We start from the raw sequence: 17,902 nt of genomic DNA, 5'->3' as shown, positions 1-17,902 counted from the left end.
GTGCCCTCCATGACCACAGGCCACTTGCCTGGTTTGGGGCAGCTGTTTGTGGATGTGAGTCAGTAGGGAAAATGTGAACTGACTGAGGCAAATCTATCGATGGTACTACCTGGGTGTCCTGCCAAGGCGTGAATGGGGAGGTCTCGGAAGGCTCACATTGTCCCCCAGACTCCCAAACTCACAAAGGATAAATCGGGAAGACAGTGGCGGAACACTGGATTCACCCATCTCCTCCAGGTTTCAGATAAGGTCCCTGGGGCCCAACCTGGGGAAGTGAGCCTTTAAGGCCACTCAGAGAGTAGGTGATGCCCTGGAGAAGGCAATGGCAACCCACTCCAGTGTTCTTGCCTGGAGAATCCCAGGGACGGGGGAGCCTGGTGGGCTGCCATCTAAGGGGTCGCACAGAGTCGGACATGACTAAAGCGACTTAGAAGCAGCAGCAGCAGAGAGTAGGTGACCCCAGGGCACTGCTCCACCAACAACAGCCTGACTCTGCTTTTATGTCATGAAAGCTAGTGGGTCCTAGGAAATTTTTTTTTTGCTACTAAGTTGATAGGCTAGGTGGACCCTTTAGCCCTGCTGGCGGGGTTGCTTGTCAAAGCTGAAGAACTGCCTCTGGCACCCCTACCCTCTCAGCAGGAACCAGAGAGGCGGTCCAGACCCTGGCTGCATTTTTCCCAGGCTGTCTCAGACAAAGGGCTGGCCTGGCCTCGCCTCGTTATCTCTCGCTGTTAATCAGCCCCACTCCATTTTCTATCATGATTTATCCACAAAAGCCTCTTTGGTTGCCCAACAGGAAAGCCAGGCTAAGGTCCCAGGGTTAGTATGAAGGCCAGGCTGGGTCTGGTTTGATGAGAAAAAATACAACGGGTGTGCCAGGCTTGCAGGCTGCAGGACCTTCAGAAAGCCACATCTCTGTAGAAAGAGGCAGCAGACAGGCCTGGGTTCAAACTCTGGGGACCTCCCAGCTGCGTGACTTTGAGTAAGATATTCAGCTTTCTGAGCCTCACTTTCCTCATCTATGAAATAAGGGTGAGGCTTCCCTGGTGGCTCTGTGGTAAAGAATCCGCCTGCCAGCGCAGAAGACACGGGTTCAATCAAAGTCCAGGAGGATCCCACAAGCCGCAGAGCGCCTAAGCCCGCGCACCCCAACTCACTTTAGAGCCCAGGAACCGCAACCCCTGAGCCCACACACCACATGCCCTACAGCCCCCGCTTAGCACCAAGACAGGAGCTGCCACTCCCCGCAACTAGAGAAAAGCCTGTGCAGCAAGGAAGACCCAGCCCAGCCAAAAATAATAAATAAATTTTTAAAGTAAAATAAAATGAATTTTATAAAATAGGGATGATACCACTGACTGCCGTGGTGGGTCAGATGGTAAAGTGTCTGCCTACAATGCGGGAGACCTGGGTTCAATCCCTGGGTCGGGAAGATCCTCTGGAGAAGGAAACGGCAACCCACTCCAGTATTCTTGCCTGGAAAATCCCATGGACAGAGGAGCCTGGTGGGCTACAGTCCATGGGATTGCAAAGAGTCAGACACAACTGAGCAACTTCACTTCACTTCACTGACTTCACTGCTGACCCCACAACTTGTTAGACTGTGTAGGTAATATCATTAGCTCTGGGCCTGGAAAATGGGACTTTGGGCTTGTGTGTTTCCCTGATGCTCCTTATGGAGTTGTGCTAGTGAAGAATCAGAGGTTCAGCCCTGACCTGTGGACAAGCCACAGTGTGACCGGCAGAGCCCATGCATAGGGTTTGAGGATGACTCTGATGTTTACCAGCTGTGGGAAACCCCTCCTCTTCTCTGAGATTCAATTTCCTAGTCTCTAAGCGGAAAGTTTAATGCCTTTCCTGCACCCAAGATTACGGTTATGAATGTGCTTCATAAACTATATGAAAGGCCAGTGTTATGCCTTCTCATTAACACATACCGGTACATAATCAAATCCTCCTGAGACCTCGGGCAAGTCATTAAACCTCTCTGGGTGTATCAGTCAGGGTCCCACCAGGCAACAGATGGCACATCCAAACTGGGTAATCTGATTAGAATATAATAACAGGGCTATTTACAAAGAAATGTGCATGAATGAATAGTGGGTATCTCAAGGTTAGTGGCCCCAAGGAGGCTTTACTTCTGCTTGGCCATGAAAGAGCAAAAGGAGAAGCAGTCACCAGGATCAGAGGCAGCAGCTGCATTGAGAGGCCACCAGATGGGAGGCTGTGACCCTGAGAGGAGGGGTGCAGCCCATTCAGGGCACCCTAGCATTGTGGTCCAGTGGCTGAGACTCTACACTCCCAATGGAGGGGGCCTGGGTTCGATCCCTGGTCAGGGAACTAGATCCCACATGCTGCAACTAAGATTTCACGTGCCGCAACTAGAGAGCCTGCGTTCTGCAACTAAGACCTGGTGCAGCCAGATGAATAAATAGGAAATGTTTTTTTTAAATACCTTTGCTTTGATTTCCTCCTGCCCTTGGATCTGTGGGTGCTTTCCTTTGGCCTAATCAAACCAGAGACTTGAGAATAAGGGAACCCAGTCATACCGTACATCCAGGGCAGCCTCCCAGGATACAGCACAGAGCGGAAAAGGGTGAAGAGAAGGTCTGGAGGGGCAATCAGCAGTATCCAGCACACTGGGCGTCAGTGTCCTCAACAGTTAAAGGAACGTATGAATGTAGCTCAGCTGGTAAAGAATCTGCCTGCAATGCAGGAGACCCCAGTTTGATTCCTGGATCAGAAAGTTCCCCTGGAAAAAGAATAGGCCTCCCACTCCAGTATTCTTGGGCTTCCCTGGTGGCTCAGCTGGTAAAGAATCTGCCTGCAATGCGGGGGACCTGGGTTCAATCCCTGGGTTGGGAAGATGTCCTAGAGGAGCACATGGCAACCCACTCCAGTATTCTTGCCTGGAGAATCCCCATGGACAGAGGAGCCTGGCGGGCAACAGACCATGGGGTCACACAGAGTCAGACATGACTAAGCGACCAAGCACAGCACAGCATGAAGGAGGTAGCCTCTCCTTCTGTCTCACCCTCTGATAGATTCTCAGCACTTTTTCTAAGCTTCAGATCCAGATCTAGAAAGGTTAGACCCTAGAAGGGAACCCAAGCCCTCTCCTCGGGGTATCTTTAGTCTTCCCAATTAATCAAGAGCAAAGGCATCCTTTCCTGGCAGCCTCCAATTTCAACTATCGCCTCTGAGGCCCATACTCAAAGCAGAGAGCAAGCCAGCCCAGAGGGAGTCATTCCTTGGACTACTATGTTTTAATACTTAGTTTCCTCTTTTAACCAAAGGGAGCCAGGGGCATGTCTCAAATGCTAAACAGATGCCCTTCTGCTTCCATTTATTGGAGGAAATGTAATGCAGTGAGGTCTCTTTAGGCCTTATCTTTAGAAATGATAAATCGCATACACGTGAACACACTGGAGCAATCTAATTTTTTCCAGCACCTTCTAGCTGACAGTCAGCGTGGCTCCCAGGGAAGAAATCAAAGAGCTGAGTAATCTTGAAGAGACAATAGTTCCCAAATCCCCTTTTTTCACTCCCTCCCATTCCAGATGGGTGATATAAATCATGTGCCTATAAAAGAAAAGATAAGAGAGCTCTTCGCAGGAAATCTCAACATGGGTAATCTGGGGCAAGAGTTAAGCCCGTGGGCTCTAGAGTTTCTAAAGTACAGATTCAAGCCCTTGCTGTGTCACTCACTCGTCTTCATGACCTTGGTCAAGTGACATAACCTTCCGTCTCCTCATCAGTCCACTTGACAGATTATGCTCACTTAGGACAATAATAATGCTTTACGAGGGTTATTTTGAGAATTGAACAAAATAGTACAAACACTTGGCACATATAAGCCTTCAGCAAGAAGCACTGGAGAAGTGGCGGGACTACTGACGGATCTGTGACACCAGATCCATCATAGTGGCTTTCCCCTGGCCACAGAGCCCCCCCTATGCTTCTTCTAGGGCCCGCCTCACTCTCCCTTGGATTTTAGCCATCCGTGTTATCCCTCTGCTCTCAGCTGTTGTCCAGTCGCTCAGTCGTTCCTTTGCGACCCCATGGACTGCAGCACACCAAGGCTCCCCTGTCCTTCATTATTATCTCCCTGAGTTTGCTCAGATTTCTGACCATCAGGTAGGTGATGCTCTCTAACTTCCACAACTGAGTATTGTTTCCACTTTGGCCCAGCTGCTTCCTTCTCACTGGAGCTATTAGTAGCTGCCTTCTGCTCTTCCCCAGTAGCAAACGACACCTTCCGACCTTCAGGGGGGCTCATCCTCCAGTGTCGCACCTTTGTACCTCTTCACACTGTTCATGGGGTTCTCCTGGCAAGAATACTGGAGCAGTTTGCCATTCCTTCCTCCAGTGGGCCACGTTTTGTCAGAGCTCTTCACTCTGACCCATCGGTCTTGAGTGGTGCTGCCCAGCAAGGCTCATAGCTTCACTGAGTTATGCAAGCCCCCTGGCCACGTCAAGGCTGTGGTCCACGAAGTGGCCCCTGCTCTGGAGATGTCAATCACAGTGCTTGCCACACGCACAGTCCCTTGCTGTGGAGCACCGCCCTCGCCGCCACCCCCCCAACTAATACAAATCAAGGATACTTTTTTTAGCTTCTCAAGCAAATTATCATAATCAAATACTGTGTTTTAGTTAGTCCACAGTTACAGAACACAAGGCAAAGAGAGGCTGTCCCAGTTCTGTGATGGAGATGGTACCAGAATCTACGGATTTAATCATGAAAGCTGTAGGAACCCTATCAAACAAGCTGTGACGACGCAGAGAGTGCCCGCGGGTGGGCAGCCTGTCAATGCAAAGCGCGCCCAGAAAAGACGGGGGAGAAAAAGGAAGGGAGGTTTGAAACACAATTACCTTTAACGGGTTATTTTTCATATTTTTATCTATTTTACCTTTTATTCGTTGCTGCTGCTACTGCTAAGTCGCTTCAGTCGTGTCCGACTCTGTGCCACCCCATAGATGGCAGCCCACCAGGCTCCCCCGTCCCTGGGATTCTCCAGGCAAGAACACTGGAGTGGGTTGCCATTTCCTTCTCCAATGCATGAAAGTGAAAAGTGAAAATGAAGTCGCTCAGTCGTGTCCGGCTCTTAGCGACCCCATGGACTTCAGCCTACCAGGCTCCTCCATCCATGGGCTTTTCCAGGCAAGAGTACTGGAGTGGGGTGCCATTGCCTTCTCCGTTTTATTCATTAGGAACTGGCAAATAGTTTTCCTGTGAGATCATGAGGTGAGGATTCCCATCCCAGGAAGGAATTTTATCTTTCTTCTTCTTCTTTTTCTTTTTTAAGGTAAGGAAACTGCAGCTCAGAGAGGGTGATTCACCAGAGTCACGCAGCTAGAAAAAAAAGTTCTAATCTCAGCAAACTGGTGTGCGTGCCTTGTGCCACCCCTTTCACAAATATTTGGCTCGCACCTCTATAAATAGCTCCTGAAGTATGCGGACGAGTCAACACCACAGGCTGTTTCTCAAGGTTGGAAAGTTGTGTCACGATCCATGTGCATTGGGACAGAAATCTGACCTCAGAAGATCGGTCACCTAATCGGTTGTCTAATCGCTTCCATCCGTCTTTTGTGGTGATGCCCTGCTGCCCTGGAGGAGCCCTTCCAGGAGCTGCAGTAAGCGGCGCCTCCAGCATTGTGTGTGGCGCCCCCCTCCGCTCAGGCAGCCTTTAGAAAGTGGCAGAATCTCACGCCGAACACCTGAATCTTCTTTTTGCACACTTTCCTCCTCTCTCCAGCCACACTGCACTTGCTGTGTGTGTGTGTGCGTGCTCAGTCGTGTCCGACTCTTTGCGACCCCATGGACTGTGTCTCTTGCGTCTCCTGGGGTAGGCAGGTTCTTCACCACTGTGCTGCCTGGGGGTAACTTGTTACAATAAACTCTCAATGGCTCCTCCACTTGCAGCCTCTCACTGTTTCTACCTATTTCACTCACATTGCTGACTGATTTATCCACAGCCCTGCTCATATCATAGTATCTTCATATTGCCTATAGAAGGAAAAAAACGCCTCTCATCCCCGCTTCAGACATGGATGCTCTCTTTCCACTCCGCCTTTCCAGTGCCGACACCCCTGCGCCGGGGCTCCCCGGGGCTCTCAGCGAATCCTGTTGTTCACTATTGCCCCCCGCTCCCCGGATGTTCCCAAAAGGCTGTGTCCAAGACCCAGTTCCTCTCTCTCTCTGTCCCCCTTTCTCTCTGTCTCTATTTATCTGTGTCTATCTCCCAGCTCTACTTCCCCAGTGAGGGTTCTGTTCTCAGAAGTCTCTCCCCTCGTGCCTGTAAGATTACCGCCAGGGTCTTCTGAGACCACACGCTTCCACGTCACGTTTGGCGGAGAAGACGAACATCTGTTTCCTGGTAGATTTCATTGTTCGTGACAGGCCTGACTTTCTTCATACCCCCATCCTTTAATCAATGCTTGTGGCCAGGGTTGGGGGAGGGATGGGGCGCATTCATTGCAAGAACTCCCTGAAGTTCCAGTCATGAAGTTTTGGGTATGACTGACCCCTGCCTTCAAGTCCAGGGATGACCCCTGACTGCCTTGGGGTAATAGATGCTCTGGAGCCCCTTTCTGCCATGCAGCCTTTCCCTGACTCTCCTAACTAGAAAGTAGGTTCCTTCTCCTCTGAACTTGTACAGCTCTTTCTCAGCATTTCTTCTAGTAATGTTGCAGTTACACCACTGTCTGTTCATTCTGTGTGTGCTTAGTCATGTTCGACTCTCTGCAACCCCGTGGACTGTAGCCCGCCAGGCTCCTCTCTCCGTGGGCTTTCCCAGGCAAGAATACTGGAGTGGGTTGCCGTTTCCTTCTCCAGGGGATCTTCCCGACCCAGGGATCAAACCCAAGTCTCCTGCATCTCTTGCCTTGGCAGGTGGATTCTTCTCCACTGAGTCACCTGGGAAGCCCTGGCACTGTCTACCTTGCTTTAAACTCTCTGTCTCACCTCTGTGTCCTGGGCATCAGTCATGGTTACATCATACCCACAATCCTTGGTGAGAATGGCCATGTCCACGTCCCTGGCTAAGCAGCCAACCCCGAGTTACTTTCTGCAACCATGTCTACCCTGTCTCCCTGCTGGCCATGCTGACTGGTCCTGGGGTGGGCAACTGACCAATAGGCAGGCAACCTCAGGCTGTCTGGCAGCTTCCAAAGTGAAAAGTTCTTCCTAGAGACCCCACTAATTATCCTTAGAGCCCTGAGTGAACTGCAGTGATGAGCAGAAAGCAGCTCTCTGTAAGCAGAAGCCAGAAGGCAAGAAAAAACTACAGAGTAGAGAATGAAGACAGTCATCCTCAGGAATAAGGAAGTGGAGCCTCAGAGAAACCAACTAACCTGCCCAGCAGGTCGTCTAATTCTCAAGCCTACTCTCCCAGCCGGTAAACCACACTCTCAAATCACCACCCAAAGCAACTGCATTGCATTCGCTGCAGAAAAACCCTTATTCTAGAAGCTAAAGAGGGAAATGTTGAAAGGAAACAATAGGGTCATTAGTGGTGGCTTCTTTCCCTGGGGTGGTCACCCAGGGCCTCTCTTCTTGCCCATTAGTCTTTCTTTTAAGATTGTCCAGGAACTTTCCCCCACATCATACCCTGAATGCTTTTTATCCACTCTCAGGAATGTTTCTCATCTTCACTGATCCAGCATGTGATGAGCAAAAGGCAAAACGCTGGAAGAAGCCTATGGTCACAGCCCCCTCTGAGGGAGGCTACCCAGCCCACAACAACCCCCACATCTCAGAATGTTTCTCCACTCCCCCTGGAGAAGGGACCCCAGCAGCACTTGCTGGGTACTTTTATTTACAGTGATTTGTCTTATTCTCACAATAGCCTTGAGACGTAAAACTGAGATTACGCAGACGTTCCCTGGTGGTACAATGGATGCGAGTCTGCCTGCCAATGCAGGGGACACAGGTTCAGTCCCTGGCCTGGGAAGCTTCCACGTGCCGAAGGGCACCTAAGCCCGAGTGTCACAACTACTGAGCTGGCGTACTGCAACTACTGCAGCCCGCATGCCCGAGGGTCTGTGCTCTGCAACAAGAGACGCCGCCGCAGTGGAAAACCTGCACACTGCAACTAGAGAGGAGGCCACGCAGAGCAAGAAAGACCCAGTGCAGCCAAAAATGAATACATGAATTCTTTTAAAAAAAAAAACAAAAACTGAGATTAAGTAAACCGCGCAAGACCACAAAACTAACATGCTGTCATTATGATCTTAACACAAGTCTGGTTAACTCCAAAGCTCACACTCTTTCCACCATTCACTGTTGCCTCCAAAATGGAAAGACAAATGGGACTAGGAAATGGCAACCCACTCCAGTGTTCTTGCCTGGAGAATCCCAGGGATGGTGGAAGCCTGGTGGGCTGCCATCTATGGGGTCGCACAGAGTCGGACCCGACTGAAGCGACTCAGCAGTAGCAGCAGCAGCATACAACCGTAACATACAAGCATTAAGGTTTTTGCTTCATTTTCTTTTTATTGGCATCAGTAGTATTCATGACAGATTGTTATCTAGAGCCTTTATCTTGGCAATGACATGTCTGTAACACACAGAACGGACCCCTGTCTTGCTTAACAAGCTGGTATCATGAGTCTGAGAAGTTTGTGCAGTGGTCATATCCAACCACAGGATACAGTGTCAAAACTAGTGGCTGTCTCTGGGGTACTCAGACAGGATTCTCTTGCGATGAAGATATTACTGATGAGAAATGTTTAAAGGCCTGAGGGAAAACCCTCCCTTGATTATGGAACACTTCCAATATATCTCAGTGCAGTTGGAAATGTGTGTCTAATATTCTGGTGGGAGCTCTTCTCTACGTGTCCAAAGTCACTTAGGCAAGCAGGTCCAGGAACGCTCTCCAAATGTAGCTAAACTCCAAAATTTAAATGGTTCCTGACCTAGTTTCCAATCATTTCACTTCAGGCTTCTATTTGTCCAGGCTATTCAAATACTATCACATTGATTTGAAAGAAGGAAATATTTTATCTGTTTCATTTATAAAATTCATAAATTAATTCTGAGTGCCAATATGGGGCAGGTACTAAAGACTGAATGAGGTGTTTCTGCAATTCTGTACTAGTACAAATTAATGTTTCTTTCTGCTGATGCATTAGAGTTCATTTGAGCATCACAATATTCCTAGGGTAGGCAGAGCTGGTTTTACAATCTCCATATTACAAATAAGAAGTTTGAAGATGAGAGAAGTTATGTGTTTTTCCCAAAGCAACATAGCTTGTAAATAATAGATCTGAGACTCAAGCCCACTTAATTTAGGGGTCCCTTTTATGGAGTCAATGTTGCTCTTTGACATTTTACTTTCGATCATATTTTAGACTTGATATTTCTTGAAAGGCTTTCTTGGTGGCTCAGTGGTAAAGGCTCCACTTGCAATGCAGGAGACACCTGGGTCGGGAAGATCCCCTGGAGAAGGAAATGGCATCCCCACTCCAGGCTTCTTGCCTGGGAAATCCCATGGACAGAGGGGCCTGGCGGGTTACAGTCCATGGGGCTGCAAAGGAGTCAGACGTGACTTAGTGACTAAACGACAACAGATTTCTTGAAGGTGCAGTGTTTTGTCTGTGATAGTTTGGAGTAAGAGTTAGCAAGCTATGGTCCGTGAGCCAAGCCTGCTGCCACCTGTTTTAGGAAAGACCGTTTCCCTGGAGCATGGCTACACGCATTCACTTGATTTCATGCTACAATGGCAGAGTTGAATAATTGCAACAGAGACTGTATCGCACACAGAGCTTAACATAATATTTCTGGCCTTTTATAGAGGAAGCTTGCTAAACCCTGTCCGCAATATAAATTTAACTTGTCTTCCCCTTGATTTTTATCTTTGGCCAGGGTCATGGGTGAGTCTGATACCAGGATCCGGATTCAGCCTAGGGCTACCCAAGATGCTGCTGCTGCTGCTGCTAAGTCACTTCAGTCGTGTCCAACTCTCTGCCACCCCATAGACGGCAGCCCACCAGGCTCCCCCGTCCCTGGGATTCTCCAGGCAAGAACACTGGAGTGGGTTGCCATTTCCTTCTCCAATGCATGAAAGTGAAAAGTGAAAGTGAAGTCGCTCAATCGTGTCCGGCTCTTAGCGACCCCATGGACTTCAGCCTACCAGGCTCCTCCATCCATGGGATTTTCCAGGCAAGAACTCTGGAGTGGGGTGCCATCGCCTTCTCCATATCCAAGATGACAATTCTGCAAATTCTCCCACTGATAGGGGTTCTCTCCATCTTGTTGTTGCTGTTTAATCACCAGGTCATGTTTGACTCTTTTGTGACCCCATAAACTGCAGCCCACCAGGCTCCTCTGTCTGTGGGATTCTCCTGGCAAGAATACTGGAGTGGGTTACATTTCCTTCTCCAGGGGATCTTTCCGACCCGGGGATCAAACCCGTGCCTCCCGCTTGGCAGGCGGATTCTTTACCACTGAGCCACCAGGGAAGCCCTTTCTTCATCTACTTGACCTCAAAATTTGCCGTGTGTCCGTTCCTCTTCTGGTAGACTTAGGGCCCCAGGAAAGCATATGACTTCATATCCAAAGGAGGAAATATTGTGCATAAACAAGGACTTGATTTGCTGGAAAACTGCCCTTATTAACTCTAGCCTATAGCCACGGCCCATTCCATTCTCTGTATGTAACATCTAACTTGAGAGGAGGCTATCCAAGAATGCAGTTGGGTGACCTGGCCCCAAAGTCAAACTGACTCTCTAAGACCAACGCTGTCCTTTCCCAACTGTGCCTGAATTTGAAATGAGTTCTCCTTACTTTTCAGCTCTAGTGGAAGACCAAGAAAACGTGCGCATTGAATGGTCAGGGCTTCCATTCACCCAGCCCTTTCTTCTCCACCCAGTGCGCCGTTTTTGATGTCCTCGTGGCATCTTGAATCCACCAGCGTGAGACCCTATGCCTGGCACCTTCAGCATGCATCAGTTCGATAAACAGGCCTAGAGTAGGCCCAAGTTCTCCCTTGGAGGCTACGCAAGTTGGGGGAACAGATGAGAGCCATCTAATCCAAATCCCTACACTGACAAAGACTCAGATTCACTTTTGGCATCATCTACGAAAGAACTTACAGGCTTCCCACATGACGTTAGTGGTGAAGAACCCGCCCACCAATACAGGAGATATAAGAGACGCAGGTTCGATCCCTGGGTTGGGAAGATCCGCTGGCAGAGGGCATGGCAGCCCACTCCAGTATTCTTGCCTGGAGAATCCCATGGACAGAGGAGCCTGGCGGGGGCATGTTCATGGGGTTGCACAGAGTTGGACATGACTGAAGCAACTTAGCACACAAGCACACACGAAAGAACTTACATTTAGAACTACTGTGCTGCTGCTGCGGCTACTGCTGAGTCGCTTTAGTCGTGTCCGACTCTGTGTGACCCCATAGATGGCAGCCCAACAGGCTCCCCTGCCCCTGGGATTCTCCAGGCAAGAACACTGGAGTGGGTTGCCATTGCCTTCTCTGACTACTGTGCTACATCAGTGGAATTACACTTGATTTTGGGCTGTGGCATTTAGAGTCTACTTTGAATTAATATTGCTTTAGAACTTCTGCCATAACTTGTGAATAACATTACAAAGTTACCTTTTGGGGGGTTCAGTTCAGTCCAGTCGTTCAGTCGTCTCCAACTCTTTGGGATCCCATGGACTGCAGCACACCAGGCTTCCCTGTCCATCACCAACTCCCAGAGCTTGCTCAAACTCATGTCCATCGAACCATCTCATCCTCTGTTGTCCCCTTCTCCTCCTGCCCTCAATCTTTCCCACCATCAGGGACTTTTCCAATGAGTCAGCTCTTTGCATCAGGTGGCCAAAGTACTGGAGTCTCAGCTTCAGCATCAGTTCTTCCAGTGAATATTCAGGACTGATTTCCTTTAGGATTGACGGGTTTCATCTCCTTGCAGTCCAAGGGACAGGGGGTAAAATATTAATTTTTAATGTAAATATTTTATATATTAAATGTACCACAGAGTGTATTACACTTCTTTATACTGTCTACATATTTTCATTCATCAGGAGCTACAAAAAAAAAAAACAGAATAATCCTGAACTTTTTTTGACTTCCAGAGCCCTGTATGCCTCAGTCAAATTGATCTCATCAATAAAGATGGGCCAAAAGTGGACACTGAGCTTTCCTAAGACTGTCCCTGAGTTTGACCAGAATTGGGTACATTTCACTTTCTACTCTCATGTTCCACGTTATCTGTACATCTCAGGATCCGTGTAGATCAATGAGGAGGAACTCATGCAATTATAGACATGACCTTCAGCACCTCTCTCCTGGAAAACCAGAGAAAGATCAGCTTAGGTCAGGGCTCATTTTTAAATCTCAGACAGGGGGCAACTCCAGAAGTGTCTACTGTATCAATGAAACCAAAATTCAGACTTCTGACACACAGCTGTAACCTAATATATATACTCAAATACCATTAGAGCATGAGCAACCAGTAGAACTGTCTACCAATCAACTATTTAACTTGGCCCAGTGCTACCCACAAAGCTGATGTTAATATACACGTGTATGTACACACATATACATGCATATGAAGCGAAGTGAAGTGAAAGTCGCTCAGTCGTGTCCGACTCTTTGCGACCCCAGGGACTATACAGTCCATGGAATTCTCCAGGCCAGAATACTGGAACGGGTAACCTTTCCCTTCTCCAGGGGATCTTCCCAACCCAGAGGTTGAACCCAGGTCTCCCGCATTTCAGGCGGATTCTTTACCAGCTGAGCCACAAGGGAAGCCCAAGAATACTGGAGTGGGTAGCCTATCCCTTCTCCAGGGGCTCTTCCCGACCTAGGAATCAAACTAGGGTCTCCTGCATTGAAGGTGGATTCTTTACCAACTGAACTATCAGGGAAGCTCATAAATACTTACAGGTAATATACACATATTCACACATGTATATAATCAGTTGAAATAACACTAATTTCTGAAATTTTTCCTCCAGTTTCAGGTGATAGGGATGAAAACTCCCGTATTTTTTATTTTTTCAGCCGTGCTGATCTTAGTTCCCAGACCAGGGATTCAACCCACATCCTTTTTGGGAGAAACACAGAATCTTAACCACTGGACCGCCAGGCCAGTTGAAAGCCTCTGCATCTTTATGTGATCCAGTGAAACCCCAAGTCTAAAGGGCCACTTTGGGGGTGGGGTGTTCCTTCACTTAATAAACCCTCTTTATGATGTCTAGGATCTAGGAGCGGAATAAGGTAGCCCTTGCCTAGGAGGGGCACACTGGGTAGTGGGAGACACCCACTGCGATGTAAGACCACAGGAAGTGCCGTTCTCGATATAAACCAGGTGCTATCGTGTCTCCAAGCAGGAATGCACTGGAGCAATGAACTGAGGCTGGAGGAAGACCTCACCTGGAAGTAATATTCAGCAGGGCCTTAAAGAACGAGAAGATTACAAGAGACAGAGATGAGCAAAAAGGCTTTTAAAAATTATATTATATATTTTCTTTTAGGTTATGCTGCATCTTCCTTGCCGCAAGGGCTTTTTCTCTAGTGGCAGCGAGCAGCAGCTACTCTTCACTGCGGTGCACAGGCTTTGCGTTGCAGAGGCTTCTGTCATTGCAGACCACAGGCTCTGGGCACATGGGCTTCAGTAGCTGCAGCCCCTGGGCTTTCGAGCACAGGCTCAATAGTTGTGGCGCACGGGCTTAGTTGCTCTGAGACACGTGGGATCTTCCCGGACCAGGGATCTAACCTGTGTCTCCTGCTTTGGCAGGCCGATTCTTTACCACTAAACCAGGGAAACCCCAAGAAGGCTTTTAATTCAATTTAACAAACACCATTTAATCACCTACTCTTTACCAAAAACACTAAATTCTGTGCCTTTCTTGGAAGGTGCCCAACGTATACTAAGTTTTGCAATACTACTGTGATGCGATTATTCGGGGCAGACAGGGCCAGCAATAGCCTACAGAGCACCTTAGTTCTTATGAGAAAAAGCATCTGTCCTCTAGACAGTCAGAGGTCAAAATCAGGGCTCGTGACCTTGTGGGTCTGGCTAAATTTCAGAACCACATTCAACCCCACTTACCCTCACACTAAGCTCCTCTGTATGGTGAATGACCTGCTCAACTATACGTGGCAACCTTGGGAACAGGAAACACAAAGATGAATAAGGCCTGATCTCTGCCATAAGGAGCTCATATGGTCAAGAGGAAAAAAAATCACATGAGATATCATATAAGTGACATAACAAAGGAATGTGCAAAAATTATGGGAAGGAGCAGTGAGAGGGAAATGTGATTAAAGATGATAAAGCATGAGATGAGGGACCAGTTTAGGGAAGACTGAATACTCTTGGGCAGGAAAGGACAGGTAGCTTTATTTCTCTACCCCAGTGGATCCCAAGCCTGGAAGATCACCAGAAACACTTGAGCACATAAGAAATTACGTGCCCAGAGCAGCTCTCAGGTGAAGCCAGGAACTTCATCATCACAAGTTCCCCCAGGCAATTCAGTCATTTGCTGGGTTAGCGACCACAGGTGTGAGCTAAGCATCCAGCCTCTTCTCCCCCAGAACTCAGTTTCTCTTGGTGAAATAATAATGTTCAGAACTTTCTCCCTGCAGTAACAAGGAAATGAAAGTTCTGTGGTTGCTCAAGCTGACTGCCCAGGTGAAATTTCGGTTCTGCTTTAGAAAGAGAAAGGCCATCCGAGAAGTAAGGTGACCAACGCATCTTGGGGGTGGGCCACACACAGGGTTGTCTGAGTACTTCTGATCCAGCTGTGTGGCTGAAAAGGAAAGAGGCGGCCTGACCAGGAGACTGACCCCCGGGCGGGAGTCCTGCTCACGAACCCTCGGAGGAAACTGTTGTGGTTTCTCTGACCCTGACAACGATGCCCACGCCCGCGCAAGATTCTTCCTTCCTGCTCTCCTTGATTATGACCTTGAGCTGTGTACTTGGGAAATTCAGTGCTTGGGTTACCCAGCTGGAAGATGAAGCATGCTCCTACAATACCAGGAAGGCAGGCACACACACACACACACACACAAGAATTCGATGGTTTTTTAAAAATCGATCCCTGGCCAGGGTTCAATCCCACATGCCTCGGGGCAACGAAGCCCCTGTACCATGGCTACTGAGCCTACACTCCCTGGAGCCCAGGAATCACTGCTGACGCCCGGGCACCTGGAGGCCCTGAGCTCCCCAGCAAGAGAAGCCACTGCAATAAGCCACGCACTGCTACGAGAGCAGCCCGGGCTCGCCGCAGCTAGAGAAAGACCACGCGCAGCAGGGAAAGACCAGCGCAGCTGAAAGCAAGCAAATGCAATTTAAAAACAAGTAAAAGAATTCTGGGGAGCCACAGTTCCACCTTCGTACCCACTAGGAGGAGCATCCACACTGCCGTCCCTCCTCTCCTTTGCCCCTGCTAACGACAACCTGGAGACTCACTCTACTATTTGAAAACAATTTTTACGTAATTAATGTATGCTTTACTGTTTATAAATGCCTGATTTCAAAAAAAAAATCGCTCTGGAGAGCTCCCTAGCGGCCTAATAGTCAGGATTGCAGACTCTCACTGCCGTGGCCCAGGTTCAATCCCTGGTCAGGGAACTGAGACTCCACAAGTTGCCTGGTTCGGCCAAAAAAAAGGAATGTTTAATAAAAAAAATAATAATAATAACAAAAACCTCCAATGACATCATAAGAAAAAGATAATATTTCCCTGAGGTTTATCATATATTGTTCTTAGTTCAAATTACTTGTAGGAGTGGAGGTATACCACAATTTTTTTTTTTTTTTGCTTTTTTAAAAATGAATAAACTTTACTTTTTAGAGTAGTCTTAGGTTCACAGTTGAGTGGAAAGCGCAGAGTTCCCATATGCGCCCCTGTCCTCACACAAGCACAACCTTGCCCACCATCAACACCCCCACACGAGCGGGGTACGTTTGTTACAGTCAGTCAACCTGGACTGACCATCATAGCCACTTAAAGCCCATGGTTTGCGTTAGGGTTCACTCTCAGTGTTGTATGGGGTCGCAAAGAGTCGGACGGACACAACCGAGTGACTTTCACTCACTCACCCACTCGAGGTTTTATAATCTATGGGTTTGGACACACACATAACGGCACGTATCCACCACTGCAGTATAGCACAGAACAGTTTCACTATCTCAGAAAGTTCTCTGCCTTCTGCCTATTCCTTCCTCTTCCTGCCTGCAACCCCTGGCAATCCTTTTACTGTCTCCATAGTCATGCCTTTTCCTGAATGTCATATAGTTGGAACCATACTATGCAACCTTTTTAGACTGGCTTCTTTCACTTAGTACTATGCATGTGTTTCCTCCATGTCTTTCTGCGATCTTGCTATAATCACTTACTAGTTTGATGAGTTTTTTGCTCAATTCTTTCAGATTTTCTACATAATTATGTCAGTTCAGTTCAGTTCAGTCACTCAGTCGTGTCCAACTCTTTGCAACCCCATTAACTGCAGCATGCCAGGCCTCCCTGTCCATCACCAACTCCCGAAGTCTACCCAAACCCATGTCCATCGAGTTGGTGATGTCATCCAGCCATCTCATCCTCTGTCGTCCCCTTCTCCTCCTGCCCCCAATCCCTCCTACCATCAGGCTCTTTTCCAGTGAGTCAGCTCTTCACATCAGGTGGCCAAAGTATTGGAGTTTCAGCTTCAACATCAGTCCCTCCAATGAACACCCAGGACTGATCTCCTTTAGAATGGACTGGTTGGATCTCCTTGTAGTCCAAGGGACTCTCAAGAGTCTTCTCAACACCACACTTAAAAGCATCAATTCTTCTGTGCTCAGCTTTCTTTATAGTCCAACTCTCACATCCATACATGACTACTGGAAAAACCATAGCCTTGACTAGACGGACCTTTGCTGACAAAGTAATATCTCTGCTTTTGAATATGCTATCTAGGTTGGTCATAACTTTCTTTCCAAGGAGTAAGCATCTTTTAATTTCATGGCTGCAGTCACCATCTGCAGTGATTTTGGAGCCCAGAAAAATAAAGTCTGACACTGTTTCCACTGTTTCCCCATCCATTTGCCATGAAGTGATGGGACTGGATGCCATGATCTTCGTTTTCTGAATGTTGAGCTTTAAGCCAACTTTTTCACTCTCCTCTTTCACTTTTATCAAGAGGCTTTTTAGTTCCTCTTCACTTTCTGCCATAAGGGTGGTGTCATCTGCATATCTGAGGTGATTGATATTTCTCCCAGCAATCTTGATTCTAGCTTGTGCTTCTTCTAGCCCAGCGTTTCTCATGATGTACTCTGCATATAAGTTCAACAAGCAGGATGAAAATATGCAGCCTTGACGTACTCTTTTTCCCATTTGGAACAAGTGTGTTTTTCCATGTCCAGTTCTAACTGTTGCTTCCTGACCTTCATACAGGTTTCTCAGGAGAAGAAACAGACAGGAGAAAACTCAGACAGTTTTATTTCTTCCTTCCCAATCTGTATGCCTTTTATTTCTTTCTTTTTTTTTTTTTTTTTTTGTCTTACTGAATTAACTAGGACTTACAGTATGATTTTGAAAAATATAGGTGAAAGGGACATCCCCATCTTATTCCTGACTTTAGTGGAAATTCTTCTAGTTTCTAACCATTCAGTATACTAGATGGAGGTTTTTGTAGATGTTCTTTATTAAGTTGAGGAAGTTCCTCTCTGTTCCTAGTTGCCAAGAGTTTTTATTGTGAACAAGTGTTGGATTTTGTCAAAGGCTTTTTCTCCATCTATTCATATAATAATGTGATTTTTCTTCTTTAGTCTGTTCACGAGATGGATTACATTAACTGATTTTCAAATACTGAAACAACCTTGCATACCTGGTACAAACCCCACGTGGCCGTGGACTGAGAGCTTCACCAATGCTTTAAACACCCACCCCTCTCCC

Source organism: Budorcas taxicolor, chromosome 15 (genome assembly GCF_023091745.1).
Source record: "Budorcas taxicolor isolate Tak-1 chromosome 15, Takin1.1, whole genome shotgun sequence".
Taxonomy (NCBI): domain Eukaryota; kingdom Metazoa; phylum Chordata; class Mammalia; order Artiodactyla; family Bovidae; genus Budorcas; species Budorcas taxicolor.
Note: the sequence above shows the minus strand (reverse complement) of the source record.